Genomic DNA, 23192 nt, shown 5'->3' with positions numbered 1-23192 from the left:
TGTCAAAATCTTTCTATAAAGATTAATAAGTTTCAAGGAGATATTTTATCTTTTTTTGAGCCTCGAAATTCTTGATTTAAAATTTTTCATGCATCTTTAGCTTTTTTAACGCCAAATATAAGAGAAAATTTTGATTTTCCAACCCCTTGTTGAATTTATTGCAACGCCATTGTATCTTTCTTTTTATTTTCCTTTTGTAACTTCTTCATCATCTTCGGTCAAATCTTCTACCACCTCATCATCTTCAACGACATCCCATAAATCTGAAGAGATTAAGAAAGTTTGCATTTGACTACTCCAATATTCATAATGTTCACCTTCAAAGATTGGTATTTGACTTGGTAAATATGTGAACAAGGAGATTGCTAAATTTGTTACCATAGCTTCCCAGTTTTTGCTCAAAAAAATTAAAAACCTATTGCTGCTATGGTGGTTTTTGAAGCTGATTATTTTTCAACTTTTGGTAGAATTTGGTTTTTATATTCAATCTGGCTCCAATACCAAAATTTGTTGGGTATAGAAGGAAATAGTTATTAAAAAATATGAGACTTCACTTATGAAATTTGAGAGATTACAAAGGAGTTGCTACAGCACATCTTTTATATGTTTTTTCTTTTTTTTTTATTGAGATTTTTCTTTCACTTTTTCTACATACATAACACTAGATGCATACCTTCCTTTTATAGAGAACATGGAGTAAAGTAGTTCTAATAATTCTCTACTATTACAACAACATAACAGCTATTTTTTATCATCTGCAGCTCATGAATCTGTATTTGCAGTTGTATTTGAATCGTCGGACTGCTGCTTGGTTGTTGCTTGTTGTTGATTTTCAATTCCATTTGCATCTATTGAATATTGAACTTGAGTATACAACTTGAATGGTAAATCTTATAACATTCTTTCAATCTTCCTATGTTTTTGAAGTGTTCAATTTGGATTTGAATTCTTTGAAGATTACAAATTACTCTCGAACTTTTTAACAGTTACAACAAATCGATCTTTCTATGTAAAAACCAAGTCACAATAAGAGGCAAAAAAATTTAAACAAATTAATAATTTAATGCAGGATAACAAGTTCTTAAAATGCAAATACAAATAAAAAAAATAAATGGAATATTGAAACGCATGAGAGGGCCCCAAAAGCAGCTAATGAAGAGAAATGAATGTTGAGAAAGCAAAGGTAAAACAGTCTTCTTTATGAAGATATAATTCAATAAACTTTAAGCATACATAATCAAGCTTTTATTTGAAGCAGCATAATATGACCTATTATTGAAAACTAAATATAAGGTACGTTTTTTACCAAAAAATAAAGTCGAACATAAGATACATGTGAGAGAAATAATTAGATAAATAGAATTTTTTATTCTATAGCCTCTTGAACTTTGGACAATGTGGCTTAACACTTCTTAAAAAGGAGATTAGGGCAACGTCCACTTATCAAAGAAATAAATATTTTAGTAGCACAAAAACTCAAAATCCATTTGTCTTGTTGATTTGGTATTACTACATTAATTTCTCCAACAACATGGTACTAAACAATGCATAAATTTTGAAATTTAAACAACTCTTATAATGGATAATTAACCAGATGTACTATTGAAATCCAAACTGAAGTTAGAGCTTACACAACTGCAATTCATAAATTATGCAGTGTTATCTTAACCTACCTTAATTGCAATGTCCACAAATTGCGCGGAGGGAAAAAAAATCAGAATCTGAAAAGCAAATCATAAGCAGTTCAATGGAATCCATTCCTTTTCTTGTTGGCACGAAGTTGCACAAACTCTAGCACAACTTCATCAATCTATTCATCCCCTTTGTTTTTTATCTTCTCACTCATCTCTCTAGCCTTTTGCCGGATGCATTCTCCGTCATTGTCAACCACCACATGCCGAATCACTACTGCAACTACATCCTTCTGCAGAACTCCGAACTAGTTGCGCACTACCTCGACTCCGACGCCAATGTCTTCCACCAGCCTAGCATTGAGTGGCTGATCAAGGTGCATTGGCATAACAATTATTGGATTCCCAAATTTCATACTTTTCATCACAGAACTTTATCCACAATGGCTGACAAAACCACAAATTCCTTCGTGACTCAATATTTTAGCTTGTGGTGCCCATCCCCCCACCACTAGTCCCCTCTCCCCCACGCTTTCGAAAAATCCTAATGGCAAAACCTCTTCAAGTTTTATTTTTTCTCCCTTGGGAAACCTCACAACCCATATGAAATTCATACTGTGATAATGTTGTTCAAAATCAACAACAACAATAACAATAAAAAAAAAGGGCCATGCGACCTTATGCCGAGACCAATTGGTCTCGGCATGGGCAAACCATGCTACCGCATGAGTTTGTACCATGCAGTTGCATGGTGCAATTATTTGGCTGTTGGAGGCCATTTTCTACCGTTGTAAATTCAAAATTAGTGACTTTTAGCTTAAAGTTTGGTACCATTTCGTGAATGTGGTGTATGCCTATTTATACTGGATCCATGCTGAAGGCAAACACATTACAAAAATATCAAGGTTCTATATTACTTCCAAAATCAAATATCAAAGTCTTTAAAAGCTATATTCATATTCATTCTTTGTGTTTTTTAAGTTTTCTGGGATTTGCACTTGTGCTTTGGTGTTTAAATTCTTGCAAGGCTTGTTATAATCCTACAAATCATTTGCCAACAACCTTCGAAGTATCTCAAATTCATAGGAGAAGAGGCAAGTATCATTTGAGGACAACAATATCGTGTTCAAGCCATTCATTGATATAAGTTGGTGATTATCTTGTTATTGGCGTTTCCGGTTCATATTTTGTGATCTCTACTCCAATTCGGTGAATTTTCTCCAACAATCTCAAACGATATTTCTGCAGTGGAAAGTGAGACAACGTTGACGACAATCAAACTCATAAATCAAGATTTGGTGCAATTAGATCGATTCGATGGAACTAATTACACTCGATGGAAAGACAAATTGAAGTTTTTTCTCACTGCACTAAAGATCTTCTACATCCTAGATTCGAAATTGGCGCCACTACCGGGACCAACAAATGGAGAAACTGAAGCGGTGAGGAATGAAAGACAAAAGCGCCAAGAAGATGAGTTGATATGCCGTGGCCACATTCTCAAAGCATTATCGGATCGTTTGTACGACCTATATACAAACACAACTTTAACAAAGGAAATTTGGGATGCCCTCGAAAATAAGTATAAAGCAGAAGAAGAAGATACAAAGAAATTTTTAATTTCTAAGTACTTCGATTTTAAATTTTTAGAGAATATTCACCTTCTTTCCCAAATACATGAAATGCAAGTAATTGTCAATAAGTTGAAGGTGGTGAAAATTGAAATACCGGAGACCTTTCAAGTGGGGGCTATAATTGCCAAACTTCCCGGAACTTGAAAAGGATACCGGAAGAAGATAATACATAATTTCGAACATTATTCTTTGTAACAACTGCAAAAACATCTTCAGATTGAGGAAGAGTCGAGAATAAGTGATAAAAGCAATTCACATGAGGGCACTTCCAAAGTAAATGCTGTAGAAAATTTTGAACCGCCAACAAAATCCAACAAAAGGAAGCATTCGAGGAACCTTAATAAGTTCAAGAAGAAGACCAAAGGAGGATGTTTTGTTTTTGAAAAATCTAGATACTACGCAAAAGATTGTAGACACTGGAAACACAACAACTCCGAGGGTAAAGTGAATTTCATCCAACAAGACAAGATTGTGGCCACCATGAGCGATAAATGCAATTAAGGGAAAGATTCCCGACTGGTGGTATGATACTTGCGCCACGATGCATGTATCATATGACAAATCTTTGTTCAAAACATACAATGACGTGGATGGAGACCAAGGAATCCAAATAGGTAAAGAGGTGCGGTCCAAAGTAATTGGAAAAGGAAGTGAATCATCTTCACTTCTGGGAAAAATGTTACTCTTATAAATGTACTACATGTTCCGGATATGAATTGGAACTTAGTGAGTGGAAATCTTTTGGGAAAATCGGGCATTAAAAGTGTCTTTAAGTCCAGTAAACTTGTATTATCATTTAACGAAAAATTTGTTAGAAATGGCTATTCATGTGAAGGAATGCTCAAACTTTGTACTATTGACAATGAAATAAATAAAGTTGATTTTGCTTACATGATTGATTTATTTTCTTTATGGCATGCTAGATTAAGTCACATAGGTAAAAGTACCATGAAACGCATGAGAAATTGTGACTTAATTTCATATTATGAAAACGATGCCATTAAATGTAAAACATAAGTAGAAGCAAAAATGGTTAAAAAGTCCTACCAAAGCATGATGAGGACTTCTAGTACATTAGAATTAATTCATTCCGATATATGTGAATTGAATGACATGCTAACAAGAGGTGCAAATAGATATTTCATAACATTTATTGATGATTGTTCAAGATATACTTATGTTTATTTGATGAAACATAAATATGAGGCCTTTGATTTGTTTAAGACTTATAAAAATGAAGTTGAAAATCACTTAAATAAGAAAATAAAGATCTTAAAAAGTGATAAAGGTGGTAAATATTTTTCTAGTGAATTTAATTTATATTGTGAACAATATGGTATAGTTCACCAATGCTCTGTACCTAGGACACCCGAACAAAATGGTTTGACTGAAAGGAATAATAGAATCTTAGTAGAAATGATTAATGTCATGCTTATATATACTAAGTTGCCGTTTAATTTATGGGGTGAAAATTTATTAAGTACATGTAGGATACTTAATAGGATTCCTTCTAAACATACAAATGTTTTTCCTTATGAATTGTGGAAAGGAGGAAAACTGAACATTAGATACTTCAAAGTATGGGGGTGTCTTGCTTATTGCAAGAATACAAATCTTAATAGGACCAAATTGGGTCCAAGAGGCATTAAATGTTCTTTTGTTGGATATGCTAATAATAGCAGATCTTATAAATTGCTAAACTTGGATACCAATGTGATTATCAAATCAAGTGATGTAGAGTTCTTTAAAGAGTTGTTATCATCGGATAATGAATTAAAGGAAAATATTGAAAACATTCCTAGCTCAAGTGGAACACGTGATGAAATATCTTCTAAAGATATTGATGAGTCTAGTAAACCATGATGAAGCAAGGAACTCGAGTTGAGAAGTCTTTGGGATTGGATGAAATTGATTCTCAACCTTCTTTTACTTAGTAGAAGGAAATGAGTTGAATGTTGTAAGAACAATTCCTTTTGTTCTACAAGTGGAAATCGACCCTAAAACCTATAAAGAAGCTATGGCTTCTTGTGATAGCATTTTTTGGAAAGATACAATTAAAGATGAAATGGATTTGATAATATCTAATAAAACTTGGGAACTTGTCAATCTACCACCGAGATCCAAATCTATTGGATGTAAATGAGTATTTAGGAGGAAATATAATGTTGATAGCTCTCTAAATACTTTCAAGGCTAGATTAGCAGCTAAAGGTTATCGACAAAAGAAAGGAATCGACTATTTTGACACTTATGTATCGGTAGCTAGAATAACATCGATTAGGATATTATTCGCATGGGCTTTAATACATGACTTGCATGTTCATCAAATGGATGTCAAGACGACATTTTTAAATGGGGATCTCGATGAGGATGTCAAGACGACATTTTTATATTCTAAAGTGTATCATGATTATGTGACATTTATATGTTTAAATGTTGACGACATGTTAATTATGAGTAATCACATGGACGACATAGAAGAAACAAAGAGGTTTCTATCTTCCACATTCAAGATGAAGGATCTTGGTCAAGTGGATACCATTTTAGGTATCAAAGTCACAAAGACTAGTGGGGGTTATCACCTAAGTCCATCACATTATATTGAGAATGTGATAAACAAGTTCAAACACTTGAACATAAAAGAATTTAGTACCCCAATTAATCCAAATTCAAAACTTATAAAGAATGATGGAATGGCGATTGCTCAATTGGAATATGCTAGTGCTATTGGAAGTCTTATGTATGCAGTTCAGTGCACAAGACCGGATATAGCATATACTATTAGTAAACTTAGTAAATTTACTAACAATCCAAGCAAAAATCATTGGAGGGCCATTGGGAGAGTTCTTGGATACTTAAAGAAAATCAAGAACTTAGGCCTGCAATATACTAAATTCCCGACAATATTGGAAGGATTTACCGATATTAGTTGGATATCTAGTAAGGGTGAAAGTAAATTCACCTCGGGTTGGGTGTTCACTCTAGGAGGAGTTTATTGGAAATCAAAGAAACAAACATGCATAACACACTCGACCATGGAATCTGAATTTGTAGCCCTATCGGATATCGGAAAAGAGGTTGAGTAGTTTAAGGATCTCTTTTATGAGATACCTTTAGGATCGAAGAATATTTCGTCAATACCTATCATGTGTAATAGTCAAGCCACATTAGCAAAAGCATACAACGAGGTATACAAACGGAAAGTCTAGACATATGAGTCTTAGACATGACTATATAAGGAAGTTAATCAATGATGGAATAATTTTCCTAAATTATGTAAGGTCAATTGAGAATTTGGCAAATCCTTTGACTAAACTTCTAAACAGAGATTTAGTAGCATCTACTTTGAGTAGGATGTGGTTGAAACTTCTTGACTAAAAAAGTTCACCAATAATAGCAACCCTACCTGTCATTACTCAAAAGGTAATTTACGGGTTCAAAAGGTAACAACAAGTCATTCGATATGTGAATAGTTGCAGCATTATTAAATCTGTAATAATCCTATCCTAATTAAATTAATGCTAGTTGTTACTGAAATGAGGGATGAGTTTTAAGCTCTTAATGAAATTTAGTGCTAAAACACAAGTACCTCTAAAGGTAACAAATGTATTGGAAGAACTTCACCTAAAGAATCTTCAAGGTGATATCACCTTAATAGAGAGTTGAAGTTTCTTTCTAGAAAGATCGTTGAAAAGGATAAGCGAAAGGCCATAAAAGAGCTAAACGAGTTATGAGAAACTTGAGAACACGTGGTACTCGTGTGTGTGTTCTTACTGGTACTGTCATATGGAATAATTGGTTCAAAGCTACACCTACCTTTGATTTCGACTATATTTTGTTTGAATTACACTATGGTTAGATTCAAATCGAAAGATATATAATCCTTATGCATGAGTATCATATATTATTAATATGAGACTTGTTAATTTTGAAAAAGTAGGGGATTGCTGTGATAATATTGTTCAAAATCAACAATAACAATAAATAAATAAATAATGGTCCATGCAATCACATGGCCTTATGTCAAGACCAAATGCTCTCAGCATGGGCAAACCATGCAACCGCATGGGTTTGTACCATGCTGTTGCATGGTGCAATTATTTGACTGTTGGAGACCGTTTTTTCCCGTTGTAAATTCAAAATTAGTGACTTTTGGCTTAAAGTTTGGTACCATTTCGTGAATGTAGTGTATGCCTATATATATTGGATCCACGTTGAAGGCAAACACATTACAAAAACACCAAGGTTCCATATTACTTCCAGTATCAAAGATCAAAATCTTTAAAAGTCATATTCATATTTATTCTTTGTGTTTTTCAAGTTTTCTAGGATTTGCACTTATACTTTGATGTTTAAATTCTTGCAGCGCTTGTTATAATCCTGCAAACAATTTACCAACAACCCTCAAAACATCTCAAATTTATAGGAAAAGGGGCAAATATCATTTGAGGACGACAATATCGTGTTCAAGTCATTCATTGATACAAGTTCATGATTATCTTGTTATTGACATTTTCGGTTCATATTTTGTGATATCTACTCCAATCCGGTCAATTTTCTCCAACAATTCACAGTGCTAAGTTCTAACCCATAAGCAAGTTCCAACAGATCCGGTTTTATAAGAAAATATTCAGTCTAAAAAAAACAAAAAAACAATAGAATTCTTATCCTTTTTGTCTAGCCATTCCATGATGTCTAAACTGTCATATACGTCATGTGTAGGATCTTGACCCAATGGACCAATAGGCACAACTTTCTTCCCAAGTAAACTCGACAAATAGTCACCATATTTTCCCTCAATCTCCCTAAAACCCTTTACCAATACAATCCTAGATGACCTATCGATGCCTTGAAATGCGCCTTTTTTTACTTGCTCATTGGCAACAGTCTTTAGCAATCTTTCGCGATGACCAATCTCATAATCACGATAAAACATTGTAGAAAAGGGGAATTCGACACTTGGTCTCTTACAAAAGTGGAACATGTAGGCAGTCATACTCAAACTACTTGTCATGAACTCGACTACTGGTATATTATGCACTGAAGTAGCCAACGATGCCCATGGTTGAAGAAAATCATAGATGAGCAAGTCGGGTTTTATGGTGCACAAAATATTGCCGAAATTGGGGGCAGCCATTTCTAATGCCTTTTTGAGGGTTGGCATGAGATGGGGTGGGAGACCATTAGTGGTGTGGTAACAAGGGGAAAGATTAGGCAATTTTGGGAGATGAAGTTCAACTATTTGAATGGAAAGTGCAAAATTTTCACCAATTTTGTGCTTAATGGAACTCAAATTTGTTGGGGTGGAACATAAGTGAATAATGGAGTTTCTTTTTGCTAATCTTTTGGCTAATTCTAAGTATGGGGATATGTGTCCATGAGCCAACCATGGGAACATAAGAACATTAAGGCTGTGGTTGGTTTGCCGTTTTCGACCCATTTTTCGTTTTCGATTTTCGAAAATGAGTTAAAATTTATAACTGAAAACGTAAAACGGCTTTTTATCGTTTTCAGCGTTTTCAGTTATAAATGTCGAAAACGCTCAAAACGTGGAAAACGAGCCGTTTTCGAAGAAAACTAAAAATCGTTTTAAATGAAAATGCAAACCAACCACTATCTAAATATTTTCTGTTACTAATGAAAGACTCCATCGATTCTCAAATCCGAAAGCTTCTTATTCTCTCTTAATTTTTGAGGTTAGGTAGTTGAAATAAAATCAAACGGTCGATGAGCTTATTTATAATAGAATGCAAAGATGAGAAGGAAATGTGATCGTCTTTACTACGTTTGGTCCCCATTTAATTTTATTACATTACATTTCATTTTTCTCTTTCCTATTTTCAACCACTCAATCTTCTATAAAATAATATTACATATAAATCGAAAACTTTTCATTCTTTTTCAATCACTCATTTTTTAAAAAAAAATATTATTTCGTCCATTTTCATTTCTAGAAAATGGGGGCCAAACGGGGCACACTAATAAAGAATCAGTGGCACAAAGAAGATAAGACTCCAGTACATTCACGGAAAGGTGCAGCAAACGAAACTAGCCAAAATTAGACTGGAAGTGCTAAAGAAATTAGCTTGTCGTAAGATTTTAATAAAAAATTGCGACAATATTGATGTGTAACTTAGTGCTCAACGAGCAAGTCCATCTCCAACCTTTGAAATGAGCAAGCATGTGCTCGATTTTTGTCATAATAGTTAATTTATCAATCATCAATCACGTAAAGCGTCAAAATGTCACTTAAATCTCACGTAACTACTATAAAAATATTTTTCACTTTGAATTTTTGGACGTGTCTAAATTGATATATTTTAACACGGATATGGACAGAAAGTTGCTAGTAGAAAACAATAAGTCGAAGAAGAATAGTGCAATTTTCAACTAATTGAGGAAATGGAATTTTAGTTCAGAAATAGAGAGAATCGAAGATACTGATGATGTGGTGCTATGAAGATTTATTTCATTTATTAGGAGAAACTGATAATATAAAAATGGCGAAAGATTTTATTTCAGTTATTAGGCGGAAACTGGACATATACAAAAATGGCGAAGCTAATTAAAGATGGAAAGACAATCAAAGCGACGAAAGGAAGAGCAATATTATACAATCAAACGCCGTTCCAATTTTTTATGTCATTTTATTATTTTCTTTATTTCAGCAGACGTATGGATGCTGACAGAGTTAGCGGTGAACTTTGAAAAAATAGAAAAGTTGGATAATTAAAAAGTTAGTGACTAATAGCCTTTTTCTAACCCTTGTGAATTAATTAAAAAATTTTAATAACTAACATAAATAATATAATAATCGTGAACTTTCGTTTAATCTGTGCATAGCACAAACCAAATCTTCATCAAGATGACTTTTTCTTTTGTTTTTGGAAGGTGGAATGAGTATAATAGACTAATGGTGGAAGATTTTAGAAATAATTTGTCCACATTATCAAGAAAATATGGATAGATTTTCTCGCTTGGAGATGGAAAATCAAAGAGAAATCTAGTGACATGTGTTGCGTATTGTCGCACCTGTCCTACCCACCTGGGCCAATGGCCCACTCATCCTGATCCACGTGGCGTTCCTGCCGAGGTGGGCTACATCCGAACTGCTTCGAGCTGAGGTCCATCCACCGAGGCTCCACGATCCGACGTACCCTACCGAAGTTCAACTACCGAGCCCCATGACCCAAAGTATGGAACCTGTTGAATTTAGCTGAGGTCCTCAGGTGGAAGTATTTGTCAAATGATCGAAGCCCCGAAACTGATGCACGAGCCTCTTAACCACAAGGAGCTTCCTCCACTGTCACTTCTCTCAAGAAATCGCCTGCTCAGAGATCTTATTCGAATGACTGATGGAACGTTTGTCACAAGCATAAAGGTCAAGTTTTGTCACTAGTATAAAGGACCTGCGCAAGCAATAAATGCGCCGTAAGCTAGCAAGTCAAGTCCCATACCTAAGAACAGACGTTTGAACTAAAGAGATGAGGCCACGTGCCACTTCATCCAAGAGCTCCCATTTCATATATATCACTATAAATACTCCCATTGTGTAATGTCAAAAGCTAATGCAAGAATCAATACCAAGGACTACATTTACTCAACTCTCTCTCAGTTACTTGCGATACACAAATCGAGTTTATACACTTTTACATATACATTTACGAGCACCGGTTGGTAATTATTGTACAATCGGATTACGAATAACCCGCCGGATTCCGAACATCACCGTCCCGCGTCGTTGGGCTACTCCCACGCCCATTTAAACTGCTCGTTTTAGACCGTCCATGTGTCTTAGCGTGTTGGACATTCGCCCACGCAAGCGCGGGTGGAACCGGCATCTGTTGGCACACTTCTTGGGGTCAACAGATTGGCGCCGTCTGTGGGAAACTATACCATAACCACGAGCAACCTTGTGGTAGAAGCTTACTGAAAAAATATTTGGGCAACCCACCTTGAAAAAGGATTTGTTCTAGAAAAAGAACAGGAGGAACCCTTATCACTTAGAGAAATCTAAGTTTGATAAAAGAAAAATGAGTTCTAACGAAGATACTCCCCCAAGGAGGGTAAGAGAAAGCACGAATGTGCCTCCCCAGCCTGCTGCCCCAGCAGCTCGAACGAAGCTCCACCACCACCAGAGGAGAGGTGGGATGCGTGCGACAGCACGACTATCAAGAGAAATGGCTACCATGGCAGCCAACATGAGGGATATAGCCAACCAAAACTTGGCCATAAGGGAGCTCATGGCCCAAATGCAAGGCCAGAGAGGCTTCCCCATTCCTCCATATGCCCCCCACGGGCACTATCAGCAAGAGGACGAGGTCCAGAGTCATAGGGCTGCCTCGCCAGACTATGGCCGAGGTGAAAGCCCATTCGAGAGGGAAGTGGGAGTCGACATTTTCTCCAACTATGCATCTGGCCAACCCACCGAGGTCCAAATGAGCCATGATAACTTTCCACCCCCATATGAGCAAGACCCAAGACATAGGAGAGCAGGAAGTGTTTTTGACAGAATCAGCCCCGCCGAACCGAGGCCCAATCCACAGCAGACTCAGCAGCCTCGGATAAGGCCACAGCCTCCACCTCCGATGCCCCAGTAGCCGGAGAGAAGGCATGAAAATGCCCCCCCGCGCTGTCCCACCTAGAAGTAGGCCGCAAAGGAGGGAGGAAGAGGCTAGGAACCGGCCCGGACCCTCTCACCAACAACCGAGGTACAAGGTCGAAGACTACGATTCTGATGAACAGCAGAGGTCCAGTGACTTGGACGATGATGATGAGAACCTGCCATTCTCAAGAGAACTAAGAAATGCCCAGGTCCCGAGCCACTATGTCATGCCAAAAATACCAAAGTATGATGGGAGAGGTGACCCAGAAAAGCACCTCAACGCTTACAAAACTCACATGAGCCTGAGGGGCGCCACCCCAGTCGTAAAGTGCAGAGCATTCCATTTAACCCTCAGTGGAGTGGCTGAAATCTGGTATAGTAGGCTACCACCTGGGAGCATTCGAAGCTGGCCCGAGTTCAAAACTACCTTCTTGAAGAGGTTCGCAGTGAGCAAGGAAGGAGAGGCCCCCATCCAGCGTCTCCAAGACATGAGACAGGCACATGGCGAGTCCCTGAAAAGCTTCCTATCCCGCTTCACCGACGAGATGACCTACTGCGTACAAGTCACCGACAGAGAAGCACTATCTGCATTGAGAGGAGGCTTGAACATGAACACCCTATTCTGGAGGGATGTGCAGAATCAAGACCCCACCACCTATGACGCCCTACTAGAGATGATGAGAAGGGAGATAATTAATGAAGAATTGATTGAGCATAGGAACACGGCAAGCAGAGGCCTCCCACCTCCTCAAAGACAGCGAGGTAGGGGACCGACCTCCCACCTCATGGACTACCAGATGAACCGAGCCGAAAATGAGAACTCCGGCCAAGCCCTGGCCACCACAACTCTGAACGTGATTCCAACCTTGGCATATGAGGATGTCAACCCAACTGCTGACCCACATCAGATGGGAGCCCAACAGGGACCCTGTAGAGGAAGAGGCCGAGGCCAAGGTTTTGCACCTAGAAATAGGTCCAATCCAAACCTCCCTGGATACTGTTTGCACCAAAGGTCCTACGGGCACGACACCGTGAATTGCAGAGACTATGCACACCACTCCCGACAAGAACCCGCCAGAGAAAGACATAACTCGCCCCAGGCGAACAGGCCACCGCCCAGGCAAGACAACCGACATGGACATGAGGCGGCCGCTCTTCGTCAAAGGGATGTATCCCCAAGGCGAAGAGAGCAAGAAACAGGGAGGCCCAAGGAAGGGCGTAGACACCAAAGAAATAGGCAAGCTCAAGATGAGGCCCCTATCCACGAGATAGATACCATATTTGGAGGCCCTTATGTTGGCGGTGAAACACGGAACGCCAAAAGAAATTATGCTAGGGAGGCTAAGCACCCCCATGACGAGTTACATCGTGGACAGTGGCTCTCGAAGAAACCAAGTACCACCAATTGTCTTCACCCAGGAAGACGCCGAGGGAGTTCATTACCCCCACTGCGATGCGCTGGTGGTGAGGGCTGTCATAACCCGAAATGGGATCAAACGAATGCTAGTCGACAACGGCAGCTCCGTCAACATCCTATTCGGGTCCGCCTTTGACAAAATGATATTGGACCATCAGTTGACGCCCACCACCACTCCATTGTATGGATTTACCGGAGATAGCATCACTCCGAGAGGAAAGATAACACTAGCAGTGGAGATGGGAGAATCTCCTCAAACTACGATGAACTTCATGGAATTCCTCGTAGTTGACAGCAGGTCGGCTTACCACGGAGTCTTGGGCAGATCGGCCCTAAAGAAATTGGGCCAGTCACCTCCATCCACCACCTATGCATCAAAATTCCCAACAGAAAATGGGGTGGCAACGGTGAGAGGCGACCAGAGAGGTTGGAGAGAGTGCTATCTAAGCTCTATTAAGAAGGTAGAGCCCCGGGACGTCCACGTGATCATAGCTGATGTGGTCATGGCGGATGTCCCAGGTGACGCTCCCACTGACCAGGAAGATGTTGATATGATTGACGCACCGCTTAATCAGGAGGTGCTGATCATTGATGAGATCGACCCCCGCATAATGGAACATGAGCCTCAAGCATCCCCTGTAGAGGAACTTAAAAGCTTCTCAGCCGGCCCATGAGATCCGTCCAAGGTATTGAAAGTAGGCAGAGGCCTATCCAATATTTTAAGAGAAAAGATTAAGGACTTCCTAGGCAAGAACCTTGACGTCTTTGCTTGGAGGCATGAGGACATGGTGGGCATAGACCCCAAGATCAGCTGCTACCATTTGAAAATTGATCCTAATGTTGCCCCGTATAGACAAAAAAAGGAGAGCCCTCAACCCTGAGAGGTATGAGGCCCTGAGGCCCTAAAGGAAGAGGTTCAGAAGCTCATCCAAAATGGCTTCATCAGGGAGGCCACCTATTCGAGGTGGGTCTCCAACCCGATCTTGGTTAAGAAAGACAATGGCAAATGGAGGGTATGCATCGACTTTACCAACCTTAATAGAGCTTGCCCAAAAGACAGCTTTCCGCTTCCAAGGATTGACCAATTGGTGGACTCCACGGCTGGGCATGAGTTGTTGAGCTTCATGGATGCATATTCTGGCTACAACCAGATCCCCATGCACCCGGTCGATGAAGAGCACACCTCTTTCATCACGGATCGAGGCCTCTATTGCTATAGAATGATGCCTTATGGTTGAAAAATGCCGGAGCAACCTACCAAAGACTCGTGAACAAAATGTTTACCGACCTCATTGGCAAGACAATGGAGGTCTATGTGGATGACATGCTGGTGAAGAGCTTAGAAGCAGAAAACCACGTAGCGCACCTCAACAACACCTTCCAAATCCTGAGAAGGTACAGGATGAGGCTCAACCCCTTGAAATGTGCCTTTGGGGTGGCTTTCGCCAAGTTCTTGGGGTACATGGTCAACCAGCGAGGAATTGAAGCAAATCTCGAGAAGATTGAGGCTCTGTGCCAGATGAGGTCCCCTCGAAAGCCAAAGGAGGTGCAAAGTTTAACTGGATGAGTGGCAGCACTTAGTCGCTTCGTCTCTAAAGCAACTGACAAGTGTCTCCCATTTTTCAAAGTGCTCAAGGCTGGGAAGAAATTCCAATGGATTGAGGAATGTGAAGAAGCCTTCCAAGGACTGAAAAGGCATTTGGGGCAGGCCCCCCTCCTCTCCAAGCCAAAGTCCGGTGACATCTTGCAACTATATCTTACCGTCTCCAATGATGCCATCAGTTCGCTACTGATTCAAGAAGAAGGGTCCACCCAACTTCCCGTCTACTATACGAGCAAAGCGTTCCTATCTCCGGAGACCAGATACCCCGACATGAAGAAACTTGCTTTGGCCTTAATCATGGCCTCTAGGAAGTTGAGACCCTACTTCCAAGTTCATACCATCCATGTACTTACAAATTTTCCCTTAAGGCAAGTTCTCCAAAAGCCCGATGCTTCAGGAAGGTTGTTGAAATGGGCAGTAGAACTAAGTGAATTTGACCTTATGTTCAAAGCCAGGGCAGCCATCAAAGGACAAGCTGTAGCCGACTTTGTTGTTGAATTCGCCAACCTACCCGAGGTGGATGAAATCATGGAATCCGTCGAACCCCCCACGTGGAGCCTCTTCGTCGATGGCTCAGCTGGGAAGGTCAGCTCTGGTGCCGGGGTTGTCCTCATCAGCCCCGAGGGTCACAAACTCACCTCGACCGTGAGGTTCGGATTCAAAGCCACCAACAATGTTGCAGAGTATGAAGCACTCCTTGCAGGCCTCAGACTGGCCAAGGAAATGCAAGTAAAGAAGCTAATTGTCAATAGTGACTCCCAGCTGGTTGTTAACCAAGTCAATGGTAACTTCTCAGCCAAAGACAAAACGACGGCCTCTTATCTGAAAATGGTGATGAACCTCATCCCATCCTTTGAGAAGTTCGAGTTAACCCAGATTCTCCGCATCGAAAACGCTCATGCGGATGCACCCTCGAAGCTAGCTAGTAGCAAAGACTCGGAGTTACTCACTGTAGTGCCTATCGAGCACCTCCTCCTGCCTTCTACCGAGGCCCCTAATGTCATGTGGGTCGCTGGAACTCCGACCTGGATGCAACCAATCATAGCATATCTGAAAGACTAGGCGCTGCTCGACAACAAGAATGACGCTTATAAGCTGAGAAGGAGGTCAGCCCACTTCCTTTTCATTGATGATATTCTCTACAAGAGAAGCTTCTCCTCTCCATTCTTACGATGCGTCGGGGGAGAAGAGGCTACCTACATACTAAGGGAAGTCCACGAGGGAGTGTGTGGCAACTACTCTGGAGGCTTATCTCTGGCACAAAAAATACTGAGGCAAGGGTACTACTGGCCTACCCTGAAACGGGACGCCCTTGAATTCTTGCAAAAATGTGATAAGTGCCAACTATTCTCTCCCGTACAAAGACGACCATCACAGGATTTGACTGCAGTCTCCAGCCCATGGCCCTTCTCGAAATGGGGTGTTGACCTCATAGGCTCCCTACCTAAGGGTAGAGGAGGTGCAAGTTTTGCAATAGTGGCCATTGATTACTTCACAAAGTGGGTCGAAGTTGAACCACGGGCAAAAATCACAGAAGCAAACACCTCCAAGTTCCTATGGAAGAATATTATTTGCTGGTTCGGAATTCCCTACTCGATCGTCTCAGACAATGGCAGGCAATTCGATAATAAGAAGGTTAGAGAACTGTGTGAAGATCTTGGCATAAAGAAGCACTTTTCTACACCTCACCACCCACAAGCTAATGGCCAAGTTGAAGCCATAAACAAGACAATCAAGCATGTCCTAAAAAGGAAGCTTGATGTATCCAAGGGAGCTTGGGTTGATGAGCTGCCCCAAGTACTTTGGGCAATCCGAACCATCACCAGGACCCCAACTGGGAAGACCCCTTTCCTCATAGCTTTTGGGACTGAGGCGATGAGCCCCGTAGAGGTCGAACTCCCATCTCCACGGCGTCTACACTTCAGCGAAGTGACCAACGACGAGCTCCGGAGGCTCGACCTCGATTTCATTGAGGAGAGAAGGGATGACACCCAACTGAGGCTAGGCACCTATCAAAGAAAGATGACAAGGTACTTCAACTCCAAAGTCAAGAAGAAGTCATTCCGAATCAACGATCTTGTGCTCAGGAGGGTCTTCCCATCTTCAAAAGAACCTGGTTCCGGCTCCCTGGGGCCGAACTGGGAAGGTCCATACAAGATCAGAGAAGAAATCCGACCTGGAACCTACTGGATTGAAGACATGGACGGCAAGGCACAACCCCGTTCATGAAACATTGAACACCTCAGAATCTTTTATCAATGAATTGTGTCATGCTGGATGACTTTCCCAGCCTTTGTAATATTTCTATGGCTCAATAAAATGCATTGATTAAATCATCATACTGCGTCATCGCCTAGGAGGAGAGGCTCGGGACCCACATGCGGGCCATCTCTGGGCCACGTCACTTGAACTCCAAGGCGCTAGCACATGTCTTCCCTTTACCTTGCTGAACGCCAAGGAGAGAAGCCTTAACATGGCTGCATCATCCACCATGTCTGGGATGCGTCATCACCTCGGAGGAGAGGCTGGGGACCCACCTCTAGGCCACCTCGCTTGAACTCCGAGGCGCTAGCACATGCCTCCCCTTGGCCTTGCTGAACGCCAAGGAGAGAAGCCCTAACATGGCTGCACCATCCACCATGTCTGGGATGCGTCGTCACCTCGGAGGAGAGGCTCGGGACCCACTTTTGGACCACCTCGCTTGAACTCCGAGGCGCTAGCACATGCCTCCCCTTGGCCTTGCTGAACGCCAAGGAGAGAAGCCCCAACATGGCTGCACCATCCACCATGTCTGGATGCGTCGTCACCTCGGGGGAGAGGCTCGGAACGAGGCGCTAGCACATGCCTCCCCTTGGCCTTGCTGAACGCCAAGGAGAGAAGCCCCAACATGGCTGCATTATTCACCATGTCTGGGATGCGTCGTCACCTCGGAGGAGAGGCTCGGGACCCACCTCTGGGCCACCTCGCTTGAACTCCGAGGCGCTAGCACATGCCTTATTGAACACCAAGGAGAGAAGCCTCAACATGGCTGCGCCATCCACCATGTCTGGGATGCGTCGTCACCTCGGAGGAGAGGCTCGGGACCCACCTCTGGGCCATCTCGCTTGAACTCTGAGGCACTAGCACATGCTTCCCCTTGGCCTTGCTAAACGCCAAGGGGAGAAGCCACAACCACTAGAGTCCGAGGCTCACACTGTTCATCTCCTTAAGTCATATTAATGTGCTTAAGTCCGAGGTTCGCATTGTTCATTTCCTCAAGTCATATTAATGTGCTTAAGTCCGAGGTTCGCACTGTTCATCTCCTTAAGTTATGATAATGTGCTTAAGTCCAAGGCTCACACGGTTCATCTCCTTAAGTGATGTTATTTTGCTTAAGTCCGAGGTTCGTACAGTTTAGTCACTCAAGTTATGTTCATTTATTTCAGTCCGAAGCTCACAAAGTTTCCATCAAGTTCCAGTAAATTTGTTTAACGAGGTATAAAAACTTTGACAAAAAGCAACAATGAAAGAAGAAAGATATTATATTGATATTTCAAAGGTTACAAAGGAGGGCCTCTGGCCATTACATCCAAATTACTGAAAAATAAAACCTAGTCTATGCCTGGCTAGATGACGGAGGCGCCTCGGCACTAGGGGCTTCGGCAACTTGGGCATCATTAGTTGTTTTCTCTGCCTCGGCACTTGGGGCTTCGGCATCAACTTCTTCATCACCCTGGACCTCCTCAGCTGGGGTCTGAGGTACCTCATCCACAAATTCGGACCTAAGTTGAGCCAGGTCCAAATTGGGATACAGCTCATCTGCCCTCTCTAGCACTTCGGCATAGGCGAAGTTCCTCCAGTACGAGCTGAAGCTTTTATACTCCTCTGTAGTGTGGAAATTGGCGATGTATTCCTTCACCGCCTCTTTCCTTACAGTTCCCTCTTCTCTGGCAACCGAGGCGTCGTTCATGCACCACCTCGCCTGGCCTTCGAGAAACTAATAGGCATCTCGAGCACCGGCCAAGGAGAGATTTTCCTTCTCAAGAGCCTCAGCAGTCACCTTTTGGTGCTCATTGGAGACCTCCACCTTCTTTGTCAAGGAGGCCATCTCGCACTATGACTCATATACTTCCTTCTTTAGGGCCTCAATCTAGGCCAAAGCAGACTCAAGCTTCGCCGCCTCTTCAACTCTCTGGGCTTTGGCTTCTTCGGCCTCGGCCTTAGCAGCTTTAATCTCCTCTACAAGGGAGGCAGCCTTCCCCTCCGAGGCGTGGGTCCTTGTCTATAATTCGCTCAAGGTCTCCCTGCATTCGAGTGCGAGGCCAAAGGTTCGGGCGCTTTGGCTCACCAGTGCCCTTGTCAAGTCGGTGGCATCACAAGACGAGGCATGCAGCTGCCACCTCTCTGTCCAGAACTTGTAAAAGCTCTCGATGGCACTTCTGATTTCCTCAGGGAGAGCCTCCACCAAGGCTGGGGCCAGCTCCTCCTCCCTCCCAGCTAGAAAGTTTGGAGACTTCCCCTTCTCCCGAACCGGCTTCTCCTTTGCTGCCTCCTCTTCGACGGCTTCTGCTACTCGCCTTGCGGCCTCTACCCTAGTCTCTTCAGCCTCTACCTCTTTTAACATCTCCATTTTGATGGCTTTGGAGGCTGCAGCAAGAAGCTTCGACTCTCCAATCTGTTCGGCCCTATGGGACACTGAGGTCCCAAACTTGCCAGCTGAGCTGGAGATGTGCACCAACTTCCTCTTCTTAGTCTCCTCAGAGACTTTCTCCTTGCCCTGAGGCTCCTTAGGCTTCTCTGGCCTTTGAGTAGTTGCCTCCTCCGAAGCCCTGGGAGTGCAGTCCTTGGACAGGCGCTCAACCCTGCCTCGGACTTCCTTTGCCCCGCTGGACCCAGGCTTCAGGGGCCTCGCCTTGCAGTAGAAGTGGCCTTCAAGATAGAGGCCATGTCCAGAGCTGGGTACTCCCTCTTCTTGAATTTATCTGCACAATATGTCATATCAGCATCAGTATAAGAAACAATAAGGATAAAAACAAGGGATAAAGTGTTGGGGTCTCATACCTCTGGATGCCATCAGCTTGAAGTCCAAAAAGTATCTGCTCCTATCAATTAGGTGATCGAAGTGGCGAAGCTTCAGAGGCCTCTTGTAAATGTCCTCTATCAGCTCGAATTCCTCCCTGCTGAGCTCGAACCTCGTACTACTATCTGCAAAGGAACCCCCAACAGTTAGACGAATTCATATTCTGACTTCAAAAGATAAGCAGAGGTCCGGAGACTCACGAGCTTTGTAGTACTGGGTCGGCACTGTGCATGACAGGGCTTTGACACCCTCTATTGCCTGCCATTTACCTCGCACCCAGAACCAGGACTCCTTCCACCCCTTGATAGAGGAAGGAAGTCTCACCACAAAGGGTGCGTGAGCCCCCCAAGGCGTGAGGTAGTACCACCCCCTTGACTCCTCCCCAATTACCCGGGGCTGGAACAGGGTCACGAACACGTGCAGAGGCATGTCCTCCCCAAGTGACACTTCCTTCCACAGGAAGTACGAGCCGACCAGCTGGCTCCACCCGTTCGGCAGAACCTGGGTCGACGACAGCATGAATTTTCTAAGCACCGCCCTAAAGAAGGGGTGCAGAGGAAGACGCATACCTGCCTTGAACAGGCATTCACTCACGGCCACGCAGCCGGGCCTCGGATAGCATAACCGCTCGTTCGGCTCGGGGACTAACATTTCTATGTAGTGGGGTACACTGTACCTCTCCCTATGTTCCCCCAACCTCTTCCCCATCATATTCGAGGGCGCTTTAGAAGCCCCCCACTCCTGGGTATAATCTACAGGCTCTTCGGCCATGGCATACCTATCCACCTCGGACATCCCCCCATGACCGACCCCATAGTCTAAAGACGCCACTGTAACGAGCTCCCTACCCGAAGTGGACTCCATTTTGTCAGTGCAAAGACAGTAACAAGGGTTTTTTTATGCAAACAATACCTAAAGGAGTTCGACACAAACGGAGACTGGTCGGAATTTAATATCACAGAGAACCTCGACGCCGGAAAATTAGAGATTTGAAAGAGTTTCAGAGTGCAAAGTGTTCAAAAATCCTGAAAATTGGGATTTTCTCGCCTTTTATAAAGGTCCAAGACGAACCCCAGCCATCAGATCAAATCTCAGTCAATCCGAGCCCTCCATTTCAGATCCAATCCGAGGCGTTGAATTCAAACGATTTTTAAATCCTACGCTTCAGATTTATGCGTGCCTCCCATGCACCTCTCCAACGCATCTACTTCTAGAAGCGCCAGCTGCCCTCATAATTGCATTTTTAATTCGACGGCAACAGCGCCTTGGAAGTCATAACGGTTCAGCCACCTTTCCTCTAAAACAAGCACAAAACATCAAATCATTGGCACAGCAGCCAACGTACAATCATTACCATTGGACCTCAGCAAGCCTTGCATGCTTGGTTCCTCAACCACCTCGGCTTCTCTCCTCACCATTCAGCATCAAAGCCTCGCAGGTTCGGTTCCTGAACCACCTCGGCTTCCTCCTCGCCATTCAGCATCAAAGCCTCGCAGGTTCGGTTCCTGAACCACCTCGGCTTCCTCCTCCCCATTCAACATCAAAGCCTCGCAGGTTCGGTTCTTGAACCACCTCGACTTCCTCCTCACCATTAAGCAATCAAGCCTCGCAGGTTCGATTTTCTCAACCACCTCGGCTTCTTCATCATTCATCCACGACAACACTTCTCAAACCCCAACCATGATATAAATATCTATACTTGGACTTGGGGGACTATTATTTGGGGTTCAAAAATTCTTTCAACTTTTACTCCATTAAAGTTCACGCATTACATTAATGATTATACTTGGACTTGGGGGACTATTGTTGCGTATTGTCGCACCTGTCCTACCCACCTGGGCTAATGGCCCACTCATCCCGATCCACGTGGCGTTCCTGCTGAGGTGGGCTACATCGAACTGCTTCGAGCCGAGGTCCATCCACCGAGGCTCCACGATCCGACGTACCCTGCCGAAGTCCAACTACCAAGCCCCATGACCCAAAGTATGGAACCTGTTGAATTTAGCTGAGGTCCTCAGGTGGAAGTATTTGTCAAATGGTCGAAGCCCCGAAGCTGATGCACGAGCCTCTTAACCACAAGGAGCTTCCTCCACTGTCACTTCTCCCAAGAGATCGCCTGCTCAGAGATCTTATTCGAATGACTGATAGAACGTTTGTCACAAGCATAAAAGGTCAAGTCTTGTCACTAGTATCAAGGACCTGCGCAAGCAATAAATGCGCCGTAAGCTAGCAAGTCAAGTCCCATACCTAAGAATAGACGTTTGAACTAAAGAGATGAGGCCACGTGCCACTTCATCCAAGGGCTCCCATTTCATATATATCACTATAAATACTCCCATTGTGTAATGTCAAAGGCTAATGCAAGAATCAATACCAAAGACTACATTTACTCAACTCTCTCTCAGTTACTTGCGATACACAAATCGAGTTTATACACTTTTACATATACATTTACGAGCACCGGTTGGTAATTATTGTACAATCGGATTACGAACAACCCGCCGAATTTCGAACGTCACCGTCCCGCGTCGTTGGGCTACTCCCATGCCCCTTTAAACCGCTCGTTTTAGACCGTCCACGTGTCTTAGCGTGTTGGACATTCGCCCACGCAAGCGCGGGTGGGACCGACATCTGTTGGCGCACTTCTTGGGGTCAACAACATGTTTATTGAGTAAATCGTATATCAAGAGATATTATTTATTAAAATTATGGATTCAATTATATTTAGTTTTTTCTTTGATATAGTATGAGGAGTTTTTTTAAGTTTGATTTTGTTTTTTGTAACATGTTATGCTAAGGTTTATAGATCTGAATCAAATATATTTTCACACGAAAAATGCCTCACACTAGTGCGATAAAAAAAAATAAAAAAAGGGGAAATTGTAGCAACAGTCCCTAACATTTTCATTTTTTTGCAGACTTTACCTTAACCTTCATTTTGTACCAACGAAGGTCCTAACCTTTCATAAATATGAACTTGAGGTCCATTTGAACGGAAACAGTCCAAAACACTACTAGTTAATCAGGAAAATTAAAGAATCAACATTCAATAAAATTGTCCAAAACACTGTCTAGAAAAATATCAACATCCAATAAAATCGTTGCGATAGCAGATAGTTCAAAGAATTTTTCGGGTCAATTGATAGTGTTTTGAATGGTTTTCATCCAAATGGATCTCAGGTGCATATTTATGAAAGGTTAAGAACTTTCGTTGGCACAAAATGAAGGTTGGAGTAAAGTCTGT

The 23192-nt window shown here is 42.5% G+C and overlaps 1 pseudogene; it reads right to left on the bottom strand.

Annotated features, from left to right (window-relative positions):
- Nucleotides 1-1810: 1810 nt before the first annotated feature.
- LOC111404456 lies at nt 1811-8704 on the bottom strand (annotated as a pseudogene).
- Between the last annotated feature and the right edge of the window lie 14488 nt (nt 8705-23192).

Source organism: Olea europaea, chromosome 11, assembly GCF_002742605.1.
Source record: "Olea europaea var. sylvestris chromosome 11, O_europaea_v1, whole genome shotgun sequence".
Lineage (NCBI taxonomy): Eukaryota > Viridiplantae > Streptophyta > Magnoliopsida > Lamiales > Oleaceae > Olea > Olea europaea.
The sequence above is the reverse complement of the archived record's forward strand: the minus strand, read 5'-3'. Positions and strand labels throughout refer to the sequence as shown.